The 24,870-nt window shown below is 47.0% G+C and overlaps 1 protein-coding gene across 1 annotated transcript in view; it reads right to left on the bottom strand.

Moving 5' to 3' along the window:
* The window catches only part of LOC138491423 (G protein-coupled receptor kinase 5-like), a 901,946-nt gene that overhangs the window by 864,434 nt on the left and 12,642 nt on the right, over positions 1 to 24,870 (bottom strand). The window lies entirely within an intron of this gene.

The raw sequence follows: 24,870 nt of genomic DNA, 5'->3' as shown, positions 1-24,870 counted from the left end.
TATAGATTGTCCCAAACGCACAGTTAAATTCACGTAGGTGCGTGTTGAGCATCAGTTGCTCTGGGGAACCAAATGTAGCCCCGTGGTGTCAAGCTAACCAGGCTCTTCCAGGGTACTACTAGCAGGAGCCAACTAGCTCCCTGCCCCCTCAATTTCGAGCTGTGTGGAAATTACTGGGTCCAAAGAAAGTATGTGTTAAAACAAAACTACCTATTTTTGTTAAATCAATCAAATGTATTTTTGCTTACCTATAAATAAACCCAGCCAACAATATTGTTATGTTTCCGAGTTTTATACGATGCTGCCATTTGAATGCATAACCTTCTGTTTTACTCTGTAAGGGATCAAGAGTAAGGACTCGGACACTGTGACATGCTAGGTTTGGATTATAGACTTGATTTCCAGAAAAAAAATTGAATAACGGTTGGGAGGAATCCTATTTATCTCTAATCCTAAAATGGGTTTCCCTGCCACAACAAAACTAAGGAACGTCTGTCAGGATGTTAAACAAAGAGTGCCCTACGTCCTATGTCCAAAAATCCTAAACTGATGCTTACATTCTAAAATCAATATTATGTGCACAAAGTTCTAACGTAAAGTTCTTAAGGTGCCAAACAAAATGGAAATAAAGTTCCACCAGAAAAGGGGCTCCCCTTCTGTTAGAATACTTCTGGTGGTTAAAATGTCACTTGGTCTTATGACCCCTGGGATATTCTCCTGGCAGGGTAGCTGCAACGTTCTTATTGAACCTTAAAAGGGGTATGAAGCCTCCCTCTTGTGATCACAATTTCAGGTTAATTTCTTCTCTCACTCCTGGTTTACTCTCCTGCCATGATATGACTTTGGTTCTTTTCTCACTCCTTTCCTGGGTGCAAGTCCCAGCCTCACTGGTTGCCTGGTGCACTAACCTGCCAGGGCTTTTACTTTCTCTGTTACCTTTTTTTTCACCCGTGTGACAATATGTTCCAATGATGGGTGCCTAACCCTTACTTGCAGCTCCAGCAGCCCACAATCATCAAGCAGTAAGCTTCCTTCAGTTCTGTGTTCTTGTACACCATTCATATCGGCCTCTGTGCTGCTTCTTATGATTGTCTCGCCTCTGGCATTCATATTTATTTATCTCTCCCCCTCTCCCCCCTCTTAAGTGGGGAGCGGAGGGGAGCAAATTGGGTGATTGGTTTGGAAAACCTGGAAAGTCATTATCTATTGAATGAAAGCCCATACATGCATGCTGTATGTTTATGAGTGTCATGTGGAATTGTGGGTTCCATGTAATAAAGTCACCACGAAAATGGTTGTTTAGAAAATAAAATCGCATCAAAAAGGCTGTGGTAATGGATGCAGGGGACACCCCTGCAAACCCCAGACCCATTATTCTGCACAAGGAGGGCAGGGGACACCCCCGCAAATCCCAGTCCCCGTGTGTGGTATCATGGAAACACTTTCACGGGTCACACCACAGCCATTTTGCCACGAATCTTTGTAAAAACTGCAATTTTTCGGCAATTATACTACTGGGTACCGAATTAGGGCTGCAAGGTTATTTGGATAAAATATTTTCCAACCTCTCTAGAGTTGGTCTACCCCGTGTGGTCCTCTTGCAGATAGCCACCCCCAGGGTTAGAGTCAGGTAGCTTCTGCCTTTCCCTGGCCACGTAAGAGAAGCTTCTCTCCAGGGAGTCAGTGACAATATTGCTAGATTCGTCACAACTCCCTTAAAAATCGTTTTTCTCCCAACTTGGGCAGAGAAACAGAAAAGTCAGTTCCACAAATGCCCAACTATGCAGAAAGGGGAGGGTTTCCAGATGCCACTTCCATGCTCCTAGAGACTGATGCATATTAACTTCACTTGCGGGGAACTGGACCCAATCCCTCCAAGTGGAACTGCCATACAACCCCCTCTCCATTCCCACCAGAGAAAAGGAATTCATTCCCTCTATTTGGCAGGAGAGTGATGAGTTCCTTCTCCTGCTCCCCAGAGACATAGCACATGGCCCGGGCTACTATACCTAATATCATCATCTTTGCTATTACGCCAGCTGCATTCTCCACGCCCCTCGACACTCATGATCAGTTTGTGTATTGACACATGTTTTACTTAATTTTCCTGGGAGGATAGCTCAGGGGCAACACTCTCGTCTTGGAAACAAGACTACACTGAGCCGCACGGTTTGATACCCAGTCCTGGTGCCACACTTGAAGGCTGGTGTCCGTCATGAAGTGCGAAATAAGAAACACATAAATGGAACAGTGTATACTTTGTCCAGGCGGATTTCCGTTGTGATCCATTTGTCAGAAGCAGCTATCCACAAGACCAGTGGAATGCAGTAGGATTTTAACGCTCAGCAGCAGTATGAAAGACTTTCCCGAGGAGAAGGACACTGATCCGAAAGGAAACTTACCTGGAGGAGACTAAATCCAGCAGGTGTAAATGTATGCACTTATTCCCAGTCCAGCTGTGGGCTGATAACTGAATAGTGGATGGCCTATATGTCAACCCATTTGTCTTTAATACATCTTTGGCCTGCCTTGTACCAAATCAAAAATCTGCGTGGGCTCCGTTATTCAGATTCACAGTGTGGGGTGAGGGGGAGGGAGTCAGTGGCCTGCTCCGCTAAGGCCTAGAGATTCAAGGGAAGTGAGCGGAAACAGGGGGTTCCCACAACACACAAAGCCAACATTTTCATGCCATTTTCATGGTAGATTTTTTTTTTATTAACTCTCCAAACAAGAAATGTAGGGTAGGGATGGGGACCGCTCTCTAAGTAAAAACAATGTAGCTAAGCCCCCCCATTTCATTTAAAAGATGCAATACTGACATGTTTAATAAGGTCGGATCCTCCACAGTAAGTTATGTGACATAACTATATGATGGAGTTAAGTTTGTCCAGTGAATCAAACTTAGGACACACAGTTTTTGTCTGTAGACGTTTAGTCCCAGTGGAAGGTTCATGGATGTCCCTTCGTGCCCTTACTCCCACCTCCCTCGGGTATATTGCATTTCCTGAGCCAATCTCGAAGTGTGTAGCCATGCGAGTGTACAACTGATATTCACATGTTCAAATCCGCGATGGGATCACTGGGTCTGTTTCATATCTTTCCGAAACCTATGAAATAAATACAATTAGTACCTGGCAAGGGCACAATCAGAATGAAAGCCATTCTGATTGGCCCTCGCCGAGGAATTACCTGGCCGAGAATCCTTCGATTCTCGGCTAGGATTCCAGCCGCCTTGTCCTCACCGAGGGGCATGGCAGCCCCTCAGCCAATGAGGAGGCTTGAAGCGGGGCCATCCCCACTCCAAGCCTCCCCACGGCTGAGAGGCTGCCTTTGCACCCCGCCGGGGACTCAGGTAAGGCTCCCCCACCTTTCCTCCCTCCTCCCACCTCCCTGCCCTGCCCACCCAACTTACGTTCTAAACCTGGGTCCCCGGCGGGGAACGATGGCAGCCTCCAGGCGTGTGGAGACTCGGAGCTGGGACATCCCTGCTCCGAGCCTCCACACAGCTGGAGGCTTCCATCGTCCCCCCGCCAAGTTTTTTTTTCTTCCCCCTCCTTTCCACCCTCCCAACCCCACTTACCTTCTTTTTTTCGGGAGCGGACGCGTTGGGAACGCTTCGGTTTCCAGGGCGTCCACTCCCGATGGCCGCCATGGAAAGGGAAAACGGACTCCGTTTTCCCTTTCACCGCGGCCATTTTCTTTTCCGCAGCGTTTCAGGACAAAAAATAAGCTTTTCGTGCCCTGGTCACGCAGTTCTTGCAGGATGGGGTACTAATAGCTATATGGCCCTCGCAGCTGGGGCATTACCGACTCAGGTAATGCCCCAGGGCCTTCGCTAAGGCCCTTGCTTCGCTCGGAACTATAACTATGTGCCCCAGGGCATTACCTGAGTCGGTAATGCCCCCGCCGCTCGGGGCATATTGCTTTATTCAGAAGGATGCGAGAGTATCTTATGTGCCACGGAAATATTCCATTTGTGTTCTGCACTTGAACAATTTCAACATTGTAATGATCTTTACTCGTTTTCGAAAGCCTTTAGGGAAATATTTACAACGGACTCATTTCAAACACAGATGGGTTCACACCATCTACTACTCATAACGGTTATGTGTAATGTTTTCCGAAGGTTCGGAAGCACAAGAAGTTAAATGACCATTATGGACTGCATTTGCAGAGAACACTTGACTAATCCAAAATGTCACACTTTAAAGCCAGACTTCCTGTCAGTGTCCCATTTCCTTTACCAGTCCATGACCCAGGAAGCCAGTAGAACCAGCGCAGGAGATGGGCCAGAACAAGACGGAGCGCTGACCTGTCTCCAGACCCAGGGGCTTGCCCGCGACACTCACGGATCTGCTCTGAAGCCACATTATTGCCTGCGCGTCAACGAGCAGGTGCCTTTCAGAAGACTCTGCAGTGCTGCAGAGTCTTCTCAAAGCAGGCAGCTCGTTGAAACACAGGTTGCTTGTTCGTGTGATAACTCAGCTTTAGATCAGGGCACTATCTGTTCTGAAGCAGAGTTATGACATGGGCGAGAAACCTACGTTTCAACAAGCAGACCCTTTCATGGGAAACTGAATACAGAAAGGGCCAAAGCATCACTGACTTGTTGCAGCTATCCAAACTTATTATATATGTCCTGCAATGTACAGATTTTTTTTTTCTTAGGGTGAATAGTAAGACCAATCAAAACTGCAAAGCCCGACTTCCATTATTCGCTCAAAAGTGTTTCTTACTGAATCACTGTAAGAGATGTTTCAAATTTACAATTCTGGACATTCTTATGTTCCCATAATGCACTTGCTTTTATGCAAGGCGCCAGGATTGGGTGGTATGAAGAGATACTGTATTGCATGACCTGGCATGGGCCCACGCCCCTGGGACCCACCCCCTCCTACCCACAGCCCCGCCTTTCCATAGATGAGAGGATTCCCCCGGTATATTTTTTCCAGTTTCAGCATGTAGTAGAACCTCTGTTAGGCACCATCTTGAAAAGGGGGTGGGGGTTAAGAGCTCTGGGTCCTTCATAAGATTCCGTGAACAGAAGTGATGGTAGCCAGCAGAAGTGTTAACTAGCAGATGCAACTAAAGCCTGGAAAGCACACTGCCGAATCTGTATCGATTGTCACCAAATGCCTCCAGGCAATATGACATCACAGATAACCGCCAGTGCATCCGAGAGATCCTCAGATTGGCTTGCATCAAAAACGTAGGGCCCATCCTCTGCCGTAATCCTTTGGTTGCTCCAACAGAGGTAACACTCCTTGCGCTTGCCGGGGAGGGATTACCGGCGAAAGGACTGAGAAACAGGGGAGGAATTGGGCCCGAAGAGGACGGAGCTGTGCTCCAGCAAAAATTGTCTTGCCAGGGCACCGTTCCGTGTAGGCCCTCGGGCACCCAAATTATCAAACACCTAGAATTTCAGAATTCCGCAATTTCCGATTCATCATATGAAACGGAACACAAGGCAGAGTGCAACATGCGATGTTTTGTTAGAGGCAGTATTGCAAAAAGAGCTACCCGAATCTAACTCGGGCAATAACAGAAACATAGCACAAGCAGGGAGAGTTTTACATCTATGGGGGAAGAGGGTGGGGCGGATGAGAACATAGTTTCAATACTTTGTTGTACACTTTGACCCCCCCGCCTCTGGGAAGGGATGTCACTCCATCTAATCTAAGGCAATACACGGTGGAAGTAAAATGAAAGGCCACAGCTCTTCAGCAGAGCGGCCATGCTTCTCTCAAGGGCGTGAAGAAGGCTGGTCCCCCAGGCACAGTGGAATTATTCACTTCATTAGCAAATCCCACATAGAATCTATCGGCTGCACTAAAATCGCAAGAGGGATTGATCCCTATACCTGACCATTGCCTATTTCAGGTGATTTAGAATATGTGAAGCAATTCTTCTGACTGGACTTCGAGTTTTGAATTTCTGTCTGGCAGCTCCAATCTAACGTAGATACATGCTGTGATTAGCGGGGGAGAATAATAACCTGGGCGCCGATGTGATAGGCATCGACTACCTAGTCCACGCGGCCACAATTACCTACTTCGTTCAACCAAGCATATCAATAAGAACGTACAGCCCTTTAAGGTTGTGATAGTACTACACCGAAAACAGGCCTTGAAAACGACCACGAGGTCGAAACACGTGTCAGCGGTGCACACCATGGAATAATTCCTACGCAGTATTGGAATCATTTGTCTTTTGTATGTATTCTTTTTTGGACTATTTCTTGAATAACCATTAGTTGAGACATAATATCCTGACCGCAAGTCGCCCTTTCCAATTTTTTCGATCTATACACATATAACCTAGATTAGGTTAAATAAGTACATTTGATTGAACATAATACACAGTACCACACAGGGTATGTAGTCCCAACCCACCTTTAAAGTAAATGTGTCTTGCACTATCTGGCACAATATAAGGCTAAGGGGTGGAAAGGGAAGGAGGCAAAAAAAAAATATATGTGCCAGGCTTATCCAGGACCCCAAAACAACACATAACTGTCACTGTCATTCCTGAACCGGTGGTACATAGTAAGATGAATGATACACATGCACACGCTGGGGTAGCGCCAAGAGGGTGCAGCCTGGGGCCCCTTTTTACACTATATAGCTATTTAGTACAGCATAAGGAATGAGGTTGCATTTCCACTGTAAGGCTAGTACACTGCAAGTTAAAGTTTGGGGGGAGGGGTGGTGGGCCGCAAGAGGATTGTGCCGATCAATAATCCTGCTTTGCTGCATGAGAAAGTTTGCGATCGTGGGCACATTTAATTGCACAGGCCCAACTGTGCAATCCAAGTCCATTTAACCTTTTAAGTGATTAAGGACCTCATCATGAGTTGGGCAGAGTGGTAAAATGCGGCAGTAACACCATTACTGCTGCATTTAAAATCTCCCCCGGATGCCCGATTTGGGCGCTATTAGCGCAGCGCAAATTGCACAGGCGCTAATAGCGCCAAGAAATACGTCCCCACTGCAACTCGGGGTCCGGCGCAAATTGGCCAGATCGAGTTGTGGTAACACTAATAGCGCTGGCCAGTATGCCGGCCCATTTCGCGCCGGGATACCGCCCAATTGAGGACGAGGCCTTAAGTGTGCTTTATTCGAAAGAGCGGGCCAGCTACATAAGAATAAAATGGTTTGCCACACTCGGTAATAGGCACAGAAAGGGTCCAATTATTTTAAATAGCTGCGGGCAGTCTATAGTTTTGCCACTCTATGATTTAGGCAAGGGCGGATTTAAGTTAGTTGCGTTTCAGAAAGGGCAGTTTAGTCATGAATGTTTGTGGTGTCGTAATCCAAGGGTAAGAACCGAGTCCTCGCCCCGCTTTGTTCTTTCAGCGAGCAAGAGGGTTTATAGAGGAACTCTGCGGCGGGGAAATCTGGTGACATCAGCCACCATGGAGCCTTGGTTGTGGCGAAGTTACATTAGAAAGTACTGACAGACCATAGGTTACTGTACAGTCACAATTTTGAACAACAACACTCAGAGGCAGGAGACCTGGGGGAGGCCTTTCGAAGTATGGAGGGACCATGGGTGTCTGGAATTTCTTCCAGCCCCGAAATGTTGGGTGTGGAAATGAAAAAGTAAAGTGAATGGAAAAGGGACGACAATATCGTTAAAAGTAAAGTGGAGAGTATATCAACGTAAAGTAAATGGAAAACAAAAGTGAAATGAAAAGTAAAAGTAAAGTGTCGAGAGAGGGCTAGGGAGAAGTAAAGCGGGTAGGCGCCTTGTGAAGAATAAGGATGTATTCCTTACTCAGGGTATAGCTAAAATGCCCCCCACCCCTATGGCATCTTGGCATCACCTCAAGATCAGTACTGCCTGAATAAAGCGCCTGCAACTTTCTTATTCCCAGAGGTGTAGACAGTGTAAGGCGCTGTGTGGGCATTCACAGAGGTTAATGTCACTGCAGTGGGCCCAACTACAATAGCTCCAGGCCCCACTTTTTAGACAATCCTGGCTATGCCTCCGCTTATTCCCACACCACACAAGTTGGTCCGAGTCTGTTATTGACAGAAGGGCGACAGCGGGCAGACTGGGTCTCTGGCAATAAGGTAATAGGGTGGCCATGGGTGCCTATGGTTTCTGCTGGAAGGGTTATGTGTGGGCTGTCGCTGCCATGTACTAGCCCCGACAGCGCAACCACGCAGCAGCAGACTGGTCAGTCAGGAAAACAGGAAGTGAGGGCAATTGCCAAGCAAGTTGACGTCGCCTCTGAGAGGACTGTGGAATTCGGGGAGGGACAGTTGGAAGACAGGCTCGGCTAACATGCGAACGATTGCCTGCTCTGGCCCAATCATGTGGGCCTTTCAGAGTCACCAGCCTTCGCATAAATCCCACCGTTTCCTTGACACGCCGGCCCGCCTCCTACAAACGCACGCCTTCATATCCCGGCAATCCGAAGCCCTTCTCAAGCACAAAACACACAATTTACTATTTTCTGCTGCGAAATAAGGAGGACGCTACTAAAGCCCACGTGACACGGCCCGAGTTTCCAAGGCAACTGCATACATTGAAGGCACTTCTGCTGCAGCACACTTACTCGAGAGCCCTGGCACGACCTCTGCAGCAACAAAAGCAGCTATTCCTATTTTCGACCCAAATCATCACGATTTACTGAAGCAAGCCAAAGCGTTAAAATCACTCTCTGTGGTTGCCAACATGTAAACGATGTAGACATATGGTTGTAGTATCTCTGAGTATTACTGTGCTCTGGTAAAATCCTACTCCTCCAACATTACTACCACCTACTCATGGCATTATGTTGTCCTGCACTGTGCTCTGGTATTTCCTGTTGCATTGCATTTAGAAGTCACTTGAGGGCCAGCCTATGTCTTGCATTTAGAAGACATGTGAAGGCTAGTCTATGTATTCTGGGGGCACGAAATGTGTTGCATCTAGATGTATTTTGGGGAGGGAATTTGTGTAAAAAACAGATGCATTTTGGGGAGGGCAATGTGTTGCAATTAGAACGAGAGGCAGAGGAGGAACGCCAGAAACTGGGCCCATGCAGATCATTGGAGGATTTGCAGATCGGGCGACCAGATTAGGAGGGCGAAGAAAGAGAAATAGAAAGAGAGGGAACAACTGCAATTGAGGAGAGGGCGCATATGGGAGAAGGGCAAGGGAGAACGAGGAGGCATCGAAGGAAAAGACCACTACAGTCATCTGATGAAGCGACTGAAGCAGAAACAATACATGCTGAACTTGGGAAAAATGTGCCTTCAGTTAATTGATGAAGAGAATAAAATGGTTTGCATTATATATTAGAACCCGGGGAAGAGGGCTGGCAAACCAGAAGGGCGGCAATACAAATAGAATCTAAAATTAGCCACCCGAATTTCATGTCTGCCCACTGTGTCTCTGCCCAGCTTTCACCTTGTTCTTGGAGGCACTGTAGTGCCTCACCTTCACCCTTCCTGCTCAACCGGAGCCCCCGACCCCAGCTAACCACCTGCGTACCTCCAGGTCCTGGAGATAGAGCTTTTCAATTGCAGACACATGTTTCATTTCTTTTTAAGGGAAGCATGAATTGGTAAAGATTGGTTCCTTTAAAAACAACACCAAAAAATTAGCCAGCATTCCAGATGGCGGCTCAGAGTGGTAATAGAGATAAATACTGCTTTCCGAGATCTGGAATGCTGCACTTGGACCTTCCTGGCTCAGGCTTAAGGGACGTTTCTGGTCAAGCCCTCCCCCGAAAGTGGCATTTAACACCATATTGAAAAAACGTGATCTCAATGATAGGCGTGGGCCATCTTCTTGTCCACCTGAAGTTGCCAATTCCCCTGCATGCCCCAACGCCATACTATGTAATTGGTCTCTAGCTAGGACTTTCCTTTTACATGGCAAACCTTTTGACTTGTGAAACGTCAGAACTTTTCCCAACACAACAAACGATGAGGTAAGCATACGCTATATGGGACACTGCCCTGTGCAGCACCAGCTGCACAGAGCCTTGCAGTGAAAACTGTTTTCAGAGCCTTTTTAAAATCATACCTTTTCATTTATTTGTGTCCATTCATGCAGCTAACTTTCACATTTTGCAAACACTCAATTCAATGTCTTACTTTAGAGGTGCGCAAAAACGCAGTATTTTAGTCAATTTGATGTCTTGGATATAAATTACACCTGGTGACATTAAATTGCTAATCAAAAAAATGTTAACTAGCAAACTCTGCTAATCAATTTTTGAAAAATAATGTATGCCTTGCAACAAGAGTCCTTTTCAATCCAAACATTCTCCTTTAAAATGCATTAGTCAATCAAATGAAGGCTTTATTTTGTGGCATGCTATAAACACTAGGTTTGTATCGCAAGTGCTGCTGTGTTTACATGGAATTCCTACACAAATATTAAAATGGCGTTTATACGGTGGAGCAGTAGTGAAGTAATCAGTCATTACTTTTATTACAATTGCCCACTTGCGCTGAGAAAATAATGAACTACTTGATTTGTAAAGTATAGCAGTTTACTTCATTACTCAAATTATACATCAATTAAAACACACATTCATCAAAATCAATCAAAATATACATTTTCAATAACTTTTTCAATATTCAGCATTTATGATCTTTGTGACCACCATTTACTTTCTATGGAAACAAACAACAAACATTTTATGAAATGTTCACACTTGACATTGAAAATTCCTCTGTAGTTAATTGGAACCTTCTCTCTAGTTAGCCTTTCAAACACGTGTTTCACTTGTAGGTCTTTGCTAGTTTATTAAGGACCCAACAGTGAGCTTCTTCAGGGCTATTATTAAATGCTTTCTGCTGAGAGATTCTCATGTCATGGGATTTTCTTTAATTTTTCTCTCAGTTTTTCATCCAATTTTGACAAACAGTGAGATTTACTCCTCTTTCAGCAAGTTCTCAGAGTTTGCTCCTTTGTAATGGATGATGGTGCTTCTTTTAAATTTTGTTCATACATTTTTCCTATTGTTTATTCAGCACCTTGTTTCCAAGGTTATGAACCGTGGTCACAATCCCTCGTGGTTCCGCATTTCTGCATCAGCGCAAGTGGGCACTTCTTGGAATGAATGTCATTGCAGGACAAATGAACATGTACAGGAATAGTGTTTTTGAATTCACCCCATGCAGCAGAGTCATACATAGAATTGGAGGTCATTTCTTAATAGTGGCACAACAAGAATCATTCTAGGCACCTGTTTTTGTGGTTGAAGTAGCCGGTCACACCAAAAATACTCACCACAGCAATACAAACTTAAGAAGTGCCACTGTATGCCCGAGTGAAGTATTGCTGTGTCCTGTTGTGCATGTAGGGAAGTATGTCTGTCGCATGCACTGTGACGTTATGCAGAAGGTATGGAGTAAGGCTAGGTGAGTATGCAATGTATGTCAATTGGTACATGTGAAAGAAAGGTGGTGGATGGACCGGAGAATAACAGCTATGCCAAGGATTACGATGCTTAGAAGCCTTGGGGTAATGAGTACGATCTAAGTCCACTGTAATATAGTCACTTCTTCAATATGCATTGAGGTTGCGCGAGCACCTTGAAATCGCCAGATGCAGGAAATGTCCACCAAATCATGGACTGGTCAAAAAACGCACTGATTAGGGGCACCAGGAAAGAATGGCTTGTAATGCCATTGAAGCGTGTGTTAGAGGAGCTCCCCATAACAGCACAGCAATCATCATGAAGGTGCTAAAAACTGCTCCCGAGTATCAGCCATCAAACATTGGGCAGGAAACAGAAAGTAAGATACCAGTACATACAGTGCCACAAATGGAACTTCCACCCTACATAAAAACTATAACCTTTAGACTATTGCCTATGACCAACTAGGCTTTAAATGTCCTCACGAGGTTATCTAATGCTCCTTTACACACATTTCCAAACACAGGATTAATGTCACCCAATCATACTTGTAAGGCATAAACTTGGCTAGGGATTCAACAGTAACACTTGGTAGCAGTTTGTGTCAAGCTGGGCTATTCGTCTACAAGCAGGAGCTGAATACCTCTGAAACAATTTCGATCCCTGAATTTGTTATTTGAGTTTAAAAAAACTAAAATCTCAGCAGACACCATCTTGGTGTGCATCGAAACAACACAAGTCACATCATCACCCTGAACATGAAGATCTAAACAAAGATACCAAGTGAAGTCAGGTATAGTTTTGTTTTGTAGTTCCGAGTGCCATAAAACCAGCAGTGCATAGAAGATCAGAATATTGATGTCACACAGTACAAGTAGTAGGCAAGTCTGCTGTTCCATGCTCAGCAGGGGAAATGTTCCAGCTAGCATAAAAAACTACCAACAGACCGAGATGTCGTGGCAAATGGCTGTCCCAACTCAGGTCTCCCCGTGTGATTGAAACCCTAGAGCTGGTGGTTCCCAAATACATCTCTGCTCAGCACATGCAAAGGGGCCATCAGCCCAGAATCTGTCCTGGTCATTGATGCTACTGAAGAACCACTTCCCCCCTGATTTCTGTAGTCTTTGGTGCCACTGTCCACCCTATCACTGCCTAAAAGAGTGAACGGGTATCTCCGGAACCAGAGCAAAATGGTTTACCTCACTTTTCCACAATTGGACCAGCCAGGTGAAGTCCCCAGGATTCATGTCCGACAGATCTACGTCTGTGCGCAGAATGCCCCAAGGTATCGACCCTTTTACCAAAGGGTGGATTTTACCTCCAAGCAGACAATACCCAGCTACTACCAATGCTGGCTGCATTCAACACCGACTGCCAGCACTGTCTCTTCCATATCAAGCAATGATGGCTGCAAACCTTTTGCATAATCTCGGAGAGGGAAATCTTAATGCGCCAACTCTGGTGCAAGTGAAACCCATCCGTTTCACCTTCCCAAAGTGGGCCGACAATAGTGCCATTGATGAAATGGTGTAAAACAAAGCTTCAAGTGGAGCGCCCCTGTCGTTGCACCAACGAATTATTCAAGACTTGGCCCAGCTTTCTCTCCCCTGCCTGTAACACACTGTATCCCAATCCTCCATCTCCTTCCAAGTGAATCCTTAATATTTACTCCATATTATGTCATGTATCCTCTTGTTGTATAGTCCTGCGTAACTTCACGGCTAGGTTTGTGCTATATAAAACCCAACACATATAAATGCATGCATACATACATACATACATACATACATACATACATACATACATAGCTTAACAGCCCTGCCTACAAAATACACCATTCTTGTAGCTTTTCTTTTGATGTTACCAGACAGCCCAAATACAAACCTATTAACGCTCTGGATGCCGCAATGCGCTCCTTCAACAGGATCAAAAACAGATATAGCTCTGAAAACTATTTAGGACTCAACCATTACAACCCCCCTACAGAACTACAATAACTGATATCAGTGATACTGGGTGATAGTCAGCATGATGTAGACGCACCAGGTTCCATATCATGTAAAGATTTCTAGGGCCACCATTTCCCCCCCCCCCCTTGAATGCCATCTCTGTAAACATCTCAATCTTTGCCTCCCTACCAAGGAACCCTGCAACTGCTCCGACACAATGTATATTTTTACCAAAACCCCTAATAAAATAAAATATAAAACACTGTCATTGTGACATGAAACCCCACAAAACTGTAAACATCTCACTGTGACACCAGACAACAGTAAACAAAAGGGAAACCTTTCACCATGCTTGCGCGATCATTGGAGCTCGACTGGATTACTGTGCCAGCCTTTTGCAAGGCAGGGGTGAAATAAAATCAATTGATTACAGGTTGTCAGAACAATGCAGTCGATGTAGTGCTGGGCCTGCGTAGATTCGACCATGTAACGGATGCTAGGAGGGCTTTAAATTGGCTGCCCATTGACAGACGGATCACCTTTCGGACACTGCGTATGGATATAAGTCATTTATAACGCGCCTGTACACAAGTGTTTCTAACAGCAACAAGACAAGAGAAGGAAGACAGAGGGAGGAGAAGACAAACGATCTTACTAGGCCTTGTGTCATTCAGATCATGCAAGTGCGACAGCGCCAAGTGCAGGGGGAAGGGAGAAGAGGAAGTGTCAGGGAGAGGGAAGGAGGAAGTGCAATCAGGGGAGCATTGCTCTGGATAAGTGCAGCCAGGGATGTGCGTCTCCGTGTAAGTGCAAAGAGGCAGGGGACTGTAGAGGTTACAGTTACAGTGCGCGGTAGGCCCAGAGGCTGTGCAGGGCAGACTGATCATGGAGGAGCCTGGTACCCAGTGAGCCTCTGAGAGTAACCAAGCAGGCTGAATCACCAGGAATAAATTGAAACCTGAGAACATGTCTTTGGAATATTAGTATAAATCCTTATGTCACTAATTGTTAACTAACAGTGAGGCAGTGCATGAGTCACCTTTTTCCGAATTAATTCCTCTAACAAAGCAACCAGTCGGCGCCGCAGACAGGTGGCCAGCAGAGGTGGGAGAGAAAGCAGAGGTGAAAAGGACAGTCTTGAGCTGCTTCTCGGAACTTCAGGTGGTCCGGCTCAAGTTTGAGAAAGGCAGGGAGGCCATTCTAAATGGAGGCACCTGCAGAGGAGAGAGCTCTACACCCACTCTCTGCCTGGAGAACCTTCTGACCGTCAGAGAATTGGACGTAGCTGAGCGAAGAAGGTATTTTGGAAGAGAGAGTTGATGTAGTGTGGGCCCCAGCCCCAGAAAGCCTTGTGGACGATGCAGAGGGTCTTGAACTTGATCCTTGCAGCCACCAGGAGCCAGTGGAGAGATGTCAGGGATTTAGAGATACTGTCCTTGGGCTTGAGGCCAAGGATAAGTCTTGCAGTCCTGTTCTGGATTCATTGTAGAGGGCGGAGAAAAGAGAAAGAGGCTGTTGCTATAGTCCAGCCTAGAAAGAACCACAGCTCTAGAGACAGTAAGCTTATGGGGGAACGTGAGAAAAGGAAAAAAACCTCAGAGGAGGTGGAGCTGGTAGTGGACCTTCTTGGCAAGGTGCATGATGTGCGTGAGAAGCAGAGGGTGGAGTCGAAGATGTCACCAAGATTATTGCCTCACAAGAAGGCAAAGGAAGAAGGCCCAAGAAGGACGACCGGAGTGGAAGAGGGAAAGTAGAAGCAGGAGTCCCAATGAGAAGGATCTCTCTCTTACTGTCATAAAGGCAGAGGTCGTTGGAGGAGACCCAATCCTGAATTGCAGATAGATATTCAGGAATGAGCGAGAGAGGAGAGGAGGCTGAGGGGAGCCAGAAGGAGAGGCGAGTGTCATCCACATAACACTGAAAGTTAGAGGAGAAGGTAGAGATCAGATGGGCCAATGGGGCCAAGTAGACCTTAAAGAGCCAGGCTGAGATGTTCGAGCCCTGGGGAAAGCCACATGTGGATAGAGAGGTGGGAGAGAGAAAGGACTCAAGTTGGACCTGGGAGGGTCGGTCCAGGAGGAAGGAGGTCCGCCACTCCAGAACCTGATCCGTGATGCCCAGGTTCTCACGGAGTCACTTGATCAGGATGGAGTGGTTGACCGTGTCATATGCGGAAGAAAGGTCAAGGAGGATTAGGACAGAAGGAAGGCTGGAGTCCAGATTAGAGAGCACATCTTCACGTGTGTTCAGAAGAGCAGTTTCTGTGCCTCTGGGTGCTCTACAGCAAGACTAACGGTCATGGAGACAACCAACAGATTCCGTGTAGAGAGTAAGCTGGGAGATGGCCAGCTTTTCCAGGAGTTTGACCAGAAAAGGAGTGATAGATATCGGGCAGTAGTTTGCCGGAAAGGGCGGATCGGCAGAAGGTTTTTTTGAGGCGGGATGCCCAAGGGGGTGCTTGAGAAGAGAGGGGAACGATCCATTGGGCGAAAGAGGGATTGCAGAAATCAGCCTAGAATGGAATGAGGGGGTCAATGGGGTCCTTGATAGTTCTGGAGGAGCATGAGAGCACCTGTTTGGACGACACTTTCATAGATCGGACTGGTCTAGAAACCTTGTCAGGTGTTGTCAAAGAGATAGAGGAGAGGGAGAGGGAGCCAGAGAAGAGATGCGAGAGTTAGAGGGAGAGGAAGAGGAGAGCAAGGACAGGATGTCCTGCGTTTTAGTGGTGAAGTGAGTAGCCAGAGCCATACAGAGGTCCTTGAAGGGAACAGGAGATGTGGAGACTGCAGAAGGATTGGCCAGCTCATTGCATATTTTAAAGAGTTCAGCCTTGTTGCTAGAGGACGCTGAGACGCGGGCTTGGATGTGTGCTCTCTTCTTGGACCGAACTGAAAGTCTGCCTTTGAAGCAGGCAGCAGGCCAGTTTGTCAGAGGATGCGCCCAAGGCCCTCCACTTCTTGTCAGCCACCCTGCACTTGGAGGTAGGCTTCAGGCAGATTCTCATGACATGGGCAAGGATGCCCAGAGTGTTGGAGAGAGAGAGAGTCACAGAGGTTTCAGAAGAGCCCAGAGGAGAGATTAGAGGCATCCACGTGGATGTTGAGTTCTCCGAGGAGAAGTTGAGAGGTAGTGGCAAGGAGAGACGAGGAGAGGTCAGCCCACTCCAGGAGGAAGCTGCTCCCACTTCCCGCACCTTTCTTACCTTTTCGGACACCGATGGTCGTCGGCTGCACAGCATACTCTCACTCTGCGCCGCACCCCTTCGTCGCCAAACACCTGCGTCACACAACACTGCACCCTTGGCCTGCACAGACTTACTACACACAATTGTCCTTATAAAAAAGCCTTGGCTATCTATCAAGCAGACTGTCATAGGTTCCTAATCGGAGAGCTCTCAGGTCATTCTGCAAATCCCTGTGGCTCTCCAGATGTTTTGGACTACGGCTCCAAACATCCCCGACTACGGCGGATGGAAGCTGAAAATCTCTAACATCTGGAGTGCTAAAAGGTAGCAGACCCTTAATATAGGGAAGCCTCTCATTGTTACATCAACATCCATGTAAGAAGATGAATACCTATTGCAGGTTTTTTCGAACAATCCATATAAAATTAGAGCTAGGAAGTAGGGAGTTCTTGTCCGGGGCCTGGCCGCACCTGCACGCCGTGCCGCAGGCTATCCACCACCAACTACCCCAGAATAGCTCAAAAGGAATAGAGTGCAAGGCAAACAGAAAAGTAAAAAGTCGGGATGGGCTATGTCCGGAGTTCATTCACATTAATCCTCTGATGGGGGCCTGCGTTTTTACCTTTGTGGTCACAACATGAACCGGGTATAATTTTCCCCCTAAACTGAACATCCCCATAGCACTCGTAGCCTTGGCTTAGCTCTCCCGCGGGGCCAGTTCCAACTAACCATCCCAATATCAAGAGAGTCATGGAGAACACTAGGCAGGGAAGGGGTGTGAATCGGAAAAGTCACTGTCTTCCTCACTTCACTGCAGCCCATATAATTAAGGTCTTGGGATAGCCCCAGGGGGGACGGTCCCCCTATGGGATCTTTGGCGCGAGACACCTCCTTCACACCTACCACCAGGCTAGTCTATACAACACGTTACAACTTTCCCCACAAAAAGAAACCTGAGCACTAAAAGCACCCTACCAATGTTGAAACGAGGACGCAAAATCTGCACTCGCCACTGGGTAGTAATATTTAATTCTTGGCGAGTAAGAAATGGTCTGCTGCGTCTATGCATAGAACTGTGGTAGGCTGGCGTGTCGCTTGCAACTTGAAATTATACCCCTTGTTGAAACACTATAAACAGGCGTCTGCAACCTGCGGTTCTCGAGGGGTTTTGAGCTGCAACTCCCATTCTGCCTCACAATAGAATTTGCTGGCTCGGACTGATGGGAGTTGGAGTCCCAAAGAATGCAGACCCCTGCACTCTACTAACATACAATAAACATACCTGACTAACCCAACATTATATACATGTGGTTGTTGCAGCCAGCCATTCATTGCACAGCGTTTGTCCTGAAATTAGTTATCTAAATAAATTAAACAATTTAGGGCACAGTACCAATCTCTCACCTCATTTAGGCCCGGGGCAGGCACGCATGTTTCCTGCATTGCGTGTGGGTTAATTCACCGACCACTGGAACCAGAAAGCAATGACTCTTTGCAGCACCCGGTGTCCCAGGACGGCAAAGCCATCACTGCAGCGACCCATGAAAGTACACTTATTTGAGGTGTCCCTTTCCCGCTGAGAGCACCACGCAACTATCACTGCCGCTGTCCCAGGGGTGTGCAACTTTGACTTTTCCCCATAGACTAAGCTAGCTGGGGCAAGTGGGAAATGTAGTCCAAAACATCTGGAGAGACAAAGGTTGACCCCTGCCCTACCCGGTCTCAGATCTGCTTGCAGCGCCCCGTGCCCAGGGAGGCACCACCAAGGCTTTCGACGAGGTTGGCCTGGGCTTCATATGTCTGCTCCATGGGGGGTAAGGATGGGGCCTGCCCGCTCCACACACTGCTGCAGATGCCATTACCAGTTTATGCCTGGGCAGGCCACATGCTCTTGCACGAGGTGTCGCAGAAAAGGTTCCTCTGCTTTTCTCATTCACAAAATCAAATATTTACTCACTTTAGCTCCTGCTTGTCTCGGTCTTTCTTTCATGCAGGTGAGGAAGCAGGCTTGGTTCCAGGCAATGGCAGAGGTAACAGAACAGCATATTTGCAAATAATCCCGACCATGACCGAGGGGCACTGTGGCAGGTCGACAGCCCCAAACTAATGTCCGTCTAAGGGTTGATGCACCCTGGCAGCCACACCTGAACTGAGGAGCTGAGGGGGAAAAACAACAGCGGCAAGGCGGAGGACGGGCTTCACAGTAACTGAGGTACGCCCCAGGGAAGAGTTCACCGAGGGAGCGAGCACCCTGATGAAAGGTAAAAGCAGGCCCTCCCTTTTTTCCAACAATTTGTCCCTCCATTTTTAAAACAGACAGGTTGTGGTCCTATTTGAGTCCACGTCAAGTTGCAGCGTCTTGCCAGCCAATGCGTCTGGTATTTGAGTGCGTGTATCTAGGAGGTCACCGACTACTCCTCGATGAGACACACCAACCATGGGAAGTACGATATTCTGCATCGCGTTACAGCGTGGAATCTTTCTTTGCAGGTAATATTAGCGTACAGAAGGGGCCTCCTCGGCTGCTGGTCTGGGGGCTTCTGATGCTGCCTGTGCAGAACACACCAACAAAGCAGGCTTCCGACTACCTCCGTTTCGGAGAGTAGGGGGCCTGCATGACATGATAGGTTATTGATAACGCGCTTAATACCCAGAGGTTTAAAAGCGCGGACCCGGGGAATCGAACCTGTGGCACTCCTTGGCGTCTTGCTTCCAAGGCGAGCACGTTGCCCCTGAGCTATCCAACCGAGACATGAGGAAAGTACATCTAGGGTGACCATACGCCTCCCTCCTTCAAGTACAATTGGATCCATTACATGGCTGAAAGATACAATGGATGTATTTCCAAAGGCTTGAAATGTGTCGGCCCTGTGAGAAAGAGTCATGTGGTTACTCAGAACATCCCGTGTCACGCTCATACAGGTGGGCTTCTTGCTTCTGCCAACCCAACATGCCCCAATGTTACTCCTCCTCATACAGAGGTTCACACTACGAAGAGCAAGGGTCCATGCACATCCGCGTGAACCCCGGGTTTACGTACAGATCTGCACTTCTTAGTGGAAGCAAGTATAGGGTCCCCCTGCCATATGCGCATGGCCAAAGACATTTAAGATGGACTCTTATAGAATCCATCAGCTTTTAAGAGCTGGCGGGTTCCAGAGGAACGCAACACATTTACACCATCATCAAAAGCAAATGCTGGCGTACATGCATTCGATTTCGTCACGTGGAGCGTTCATTCTGTTCATTCCCCCACTCTACCTGCATTTTCTTAAATATTATGGAAATAAAAATATGATTGTAGAACTTCAACTATACAAAGAACACCAGATGTCATCAAGTTAAGTGTTTCAAGTTTAATTTAAATCAATAAAGCGCTTTGTTAATTTAAAAAAGGTGTTAAACCAGGTGTATACTCTTAGCACCCACTTCCCCGCTCTAGGAGATGATTTGACGGTAAGGCTTGAGTAAAGCGAGCTCAAAGAGTGTCCATGAGGATGTGTTTTGGGCGGGGGAGGGGCAGGAACCGGGTGGGGATGGTCATAGGGATTGGCATGGCCACGGGCAGTCAATGGGTCGGCACAAACCGAAACGCCTACACGCTGTGTGCCCATCCTCGTATGCCATCCCTCCCCATCTGCACTCTGGTTCGGCTTCTAGGTGGCGCTGCCATCCAATAGCCCAAACTAAAAAGGAAAGGCCCTCTGTCGAGGACTTTTGGTAACGAGGCTGGGGTTATGTGGACACGGATTTACTTGCAAATCACCTGGCGTTTTACCTTTTGATAAACTGCCCAAGATCCCTAACCAATCTTGCGACTACGCCACTACCCCCTGCTGCGATTAGCAGCCGGCACAAGTTCACCGCTGAGGGCAATTCAGCGCACGGGTACGGGCAAGGGGAGCCGGTGGATGCGACGCGTTTAGGAAGAAGAACAAAAGACCTTAATCCTGCCCAGGTCACGAACCACGGTGGTCTACACGGCACAGGGTGGCGGCTGAGGAGAAGGAATGAATCGGGTAATAAGGGAGGAGGCTACTCCCTAGGCTCTGCCCAGCTGCCAGACTGGGAAAAGCCGCGCCTGCCAACGTCTGCGCACAGCTATCGCACGGTGCAGATGCCAGTTGCTGGAGCCATGCCACATAACTCTAGTATGGCGAATTATCGAAACATATCAATATTGATCTAGCTGCGCCTCGCGTCGCCGGGGCTTCTTGCCAGGATGCGCCAGTGTCATAGCACAGAGAAGTGGTAGCGGAGACAAGCGTGCGCGTGCAGGGGCGGACACACACGCGCACACGCACACACACCCCCCTATTGTCTTATCACCTGGGTGTGCAATGCTCACATGCCCGCCATGCTGTGCTTTCAATGGAAAAGAACCGAGAGGCGGGCAACTCTCAGTGCCAGCGAGGACTGCCCGGCTCGGCGTTACACTGCTGGTGCCTTCTTCCATATAAAGCCCTGTTGACAAGTGCCGACAGCCCCACACACGAGCGACATTTTAGGCCAAAATCAGGCAACTGCTCTCAACAAGATTCCTCCCCCAACATGTTCGGATCAGTGATGCCAGCTGAGCACCGCAACAAAAGCGCTCAAATATTATTAACAGGATGTCACGTGAAGATGAACTGCAACGTCAAAATGCGAGTTTTTATTTTCAGTAACTGCTAATTGCAAAAAAAGGATTGCCAACATATATTGTAAACAATTACTATAGTGGCCTAAAATAGCCCAATCAAGAATAGAAAATAACATTTGTACCCCTGAAAAGAAATTTTATTTCTCACGTAAAAAAAACAAACGAAAAATACAAAACTACTGCCGTTTCAAAATATCATCTGCAGCTCGTAGGTTCTGCTGCTTCTCCTCCTTCCAAGTTTACCACTTCTGGGGCAGTCAGATGCAATGGTGTCGCCGCCCCACTGTAAACTTCCGCAGTAAAGCTCGCCGGATGGCAGGTAAATGGTTAACAGAGCAAAATGGCGGGGGGAAAGGCGTGCTGGCCTTTGCTCCGTTAACCGGGCACTCGGCTGTGCAGCAAGAAAACTCCAGCATCCAGCCGTATTTTCTAACACAGAACATTGCATTACTGCCAATCTGAGTAGTCGATTAATATAACTTTCGGGTTGATGGGGTGCCGGATATTATAGTTTTTCCTGTACTTGTGCCCTGTTAACAGTATAGCAGCCATGCTCAGAACTGCACCAACTATGCCATGAACAGACAGCAGCCACGCGAGATATGGGTTCCATGTAATGTACCTGCAAAAATGTCGCCTGGCAAAAAAAGTCGCCAACAAATGCCCGTTTTTTGTAGGGACATTATTAGATTGAACATGCGGGGGACAACCCTGCTCCTTTTGACATAAATTCGCCACAACCTTTTCTGGGCGACATTATGTATGGTGACCATATATATATGGGGAAATTATTATCCGATATCGAGATATGCTATCACACCTGCCAATAAGGAGGCCGAATAGTCCTGCTTTACACAGACTGAGGAAAACTGAGATTTGAAGCTACAGTGGCCACTAGAAAACCACTCCAATAGAACCATGAGGGAGAAGCACACTTTATTGTAACAACAAATCGAACAAAAGAGCATCTCCCAAACGTCTGTAGTTGTATATGGGCCCGCGCAGATCTAAAAGCTTGCACACCCCTATGGTAAGAGTATCATTGCAGGCTTCGACTCAGTATTTGAACCGCTTAACTTCACAGATGGAGGCCCCTTTAACTGTGCACCCATGGACTTGCTATGCTAGCCGGGGAGTTCATATTTATGAGGGAACAGCCCAGGGGACGACATTGAGATTCGATGAGCAGGATCTAAAACCAGCTCCTGTGTGTCGGGCATCACCCCGTAGGTAAGAGCTACCGCAGGGGTACCAGAGATGCCCCTTTTACTTTTTGTCCATTTTGTATGAACCATTGTGTTTAATTGTGTATATGAGGTGTGTTCTAATTCTTCTTTTCTCAAATACTCAAAGGTAATGTCACATTTACATGTTTAGAAGGCACCAGCTGGCCCAAGGAGCCAAAAGTAGCTCCTAGTAGCTGTTGGTCTCAAGCTAACCAGGCTCTACTGTGCTAGAAGCAGGCGCTAAACAGCTCCCGGTCCTCCTCAATGTCGAACCCTGGAAGCCTTTGTGAAGGCGTCATATTCCACGTTCTTGTGTGCCGATAAGCCTGTTCATGGCAGGACTCTCGGCTTGAGTTTGCTGCTGGCGTGGAGGATGCCAGACATATCAGAATCTGGCACGTGCACAGGCAGATGTGCACGCAGCGCCTGGAAGCTCTCTTGGCTGGGTCCTGCTCAGCCTTCTGGTTTGCTCCGACCAGAGCAGGTTCCAATGGTTTGTCCCAGATTTTGGGTTGTCTGAGGTGCAACCTCTTGCTTATGTACGCTGCCCCCCACAGGCACGCTGCACCATTGGCGCTCATCTTTGGCAGAGTGGATTATTGACCACTCTTGCAACTAGAGATGCAGAAGTGCCCAATTGTCCATTTGCAGCATGGCCAATGTGCCCAACTGGCAATCATTGAAGCTGGCATTGTTGATTTGGTAAACTGAATAACTGGTCATTGTGAAAATTGGCAATGTGTACTAATTATAGAAAGAAAGTCTCGGGAGGATTGTTTCGGGAGGAGAGGTCAGGGGCAACGTGTTTGCCTTGGAAGCAAGACTACACGGAGCAACACAGGTTCAATCCCCGGGTCCGCGCTTAGAAACCTCTGGGTATTAAGAGACTTATAAATAACCTATCATATCATATCATATCATATCAAAGAGTGATATGTATTACTGACAGCATGAAACTGCAAACATTGCTCAGAACTACTCAAGCTGACAGCAAAGGGCATTGTGTAAACTAGCGCTTCTGATTTTGGGGATTTATAGAAACTAATACTGTGTATCACCGGATATTATGAACATTTTAGATATGCATTTCTGGCCACTATGGAATCTGGTAATGTGTGGTAAACGGGGCATTATGGAAGCAGGACTTAAGAGGAGTGAGCGACTTGCACTGTAGGACAATGTCGAAACTTGCAAATGGGACCATTCGAGAACTGGTACCCCTTGAGATGTATCTTCAGGAAAGCCCATGCCATAAAGGAGTCTTCTGTCTCTACGAGGCCCTAATAAATCTTGAGCCTTCAACATCCACAAATGATATGGGGAACTGCGAGAGGGGCCTGCAGAGGAAATAGCCCGTGGCCAGTGGCTGCATATCTGAATGATAACAGCCACATCACTATCACCGTCTCAATGAAAGGATAGCTCGGCGTTGAACGCAGAGTAAACTCAACTACACAAACCATGGCCAACCTATTTCCACACATGGTGGGATTGTATGAAACGTCTAATATTCTGGAAAGAAGTTCTCTCTGGGGTAAAATCAAATCACTGGATTGATTGGCCCTCCCCGCCGATCCCCACATTATATTATGAGGGAGTGGAGAGAAGAACCGGATTGTCCCTTTTACTTTTCAATTGACAGGTTGGCTACCTATTTGCTAATACGCAACTGCCTATAGCGCAATTGTGGAAATATATATATGACCCCTACACATTAACATTTAATGGTATAAGGTACAGGGAATACAATATATAACCATGCTATAATATATAACACGTTTCAGTCCTATCTAAATATATGGGCACCTTTTATGGATTATGTGATCAAATCCGAAGAGGCGGACTTATTCAGAACCACTCACCTGGGCGCTTTAAAAAAAAATTAAAACATTCTTTTAAAAAAAGGTTAAAGGGTACAAAATAGAGAATGTCTGCCATTTTGTATATACTCACAGTGCTGGAAATGGTCTGGATTTTCAGAGGTCCAGCAACTAATGTCTCCCCTGATCTCGGATCCAGAAAAGTCCACAGTGCCAAAGCTGGGATTTGAACCCAAGTTGTTATGACCAAGGGCCAGACACCTATCCCCAAAAACCACATGAACTTCGGATTATGATGCCTATGAAATCGCTCATTAGGACTGTACTCTGCAGTAAAGATTTAAATACCGCTTTTCAGCTTTAAAAGGTGTGCCTCCTTTAAAGTTTGCCAGTAACAATATCGGGAACACCCCCATCCATAGTTATCTTCTACATGTTCATGATTCATCCCCTAAGAGGCACATGCGTATTTGTCCCGCGCACCTTCTTCGATTGAGAAAGACCAATTGAATGAAATGTGCCCATTTACCAATTGAATGAAATGTGCCCATTTCATTTTTTATTTTGACGTCACTTCCAATTAAATATGTTAACCCCCCCTAAAGCCACTTTTTTTAGGACTTGAGAGAGAGAGAGACAGCGCGCGCGCGCAAGGGGAGCAGGGCGAGATGGGGGTTGGGT

Source organism: Ambystoma mexicanum, chromosome 10 (genome assembly GCF_040938575.1).
Source record: "Ambystoma mexicanum isolate Mex_15411 chromosome 10, UKY_AmexF1_1, whole genome shotgun sequence".
In the NCBI taxonomy this organism is placed as follows: Eukaryota; Metazoa; Chordata; class Amphibia; order Caudata; family Ambystomatidae; genus Ambystoma; species Ambystoma mexicanum.
The sequence above is the reverse complement of the archived record's forward strand: the minus strand, read 5'-3'. Positions and strand labels throughout refer to the sequence as shown.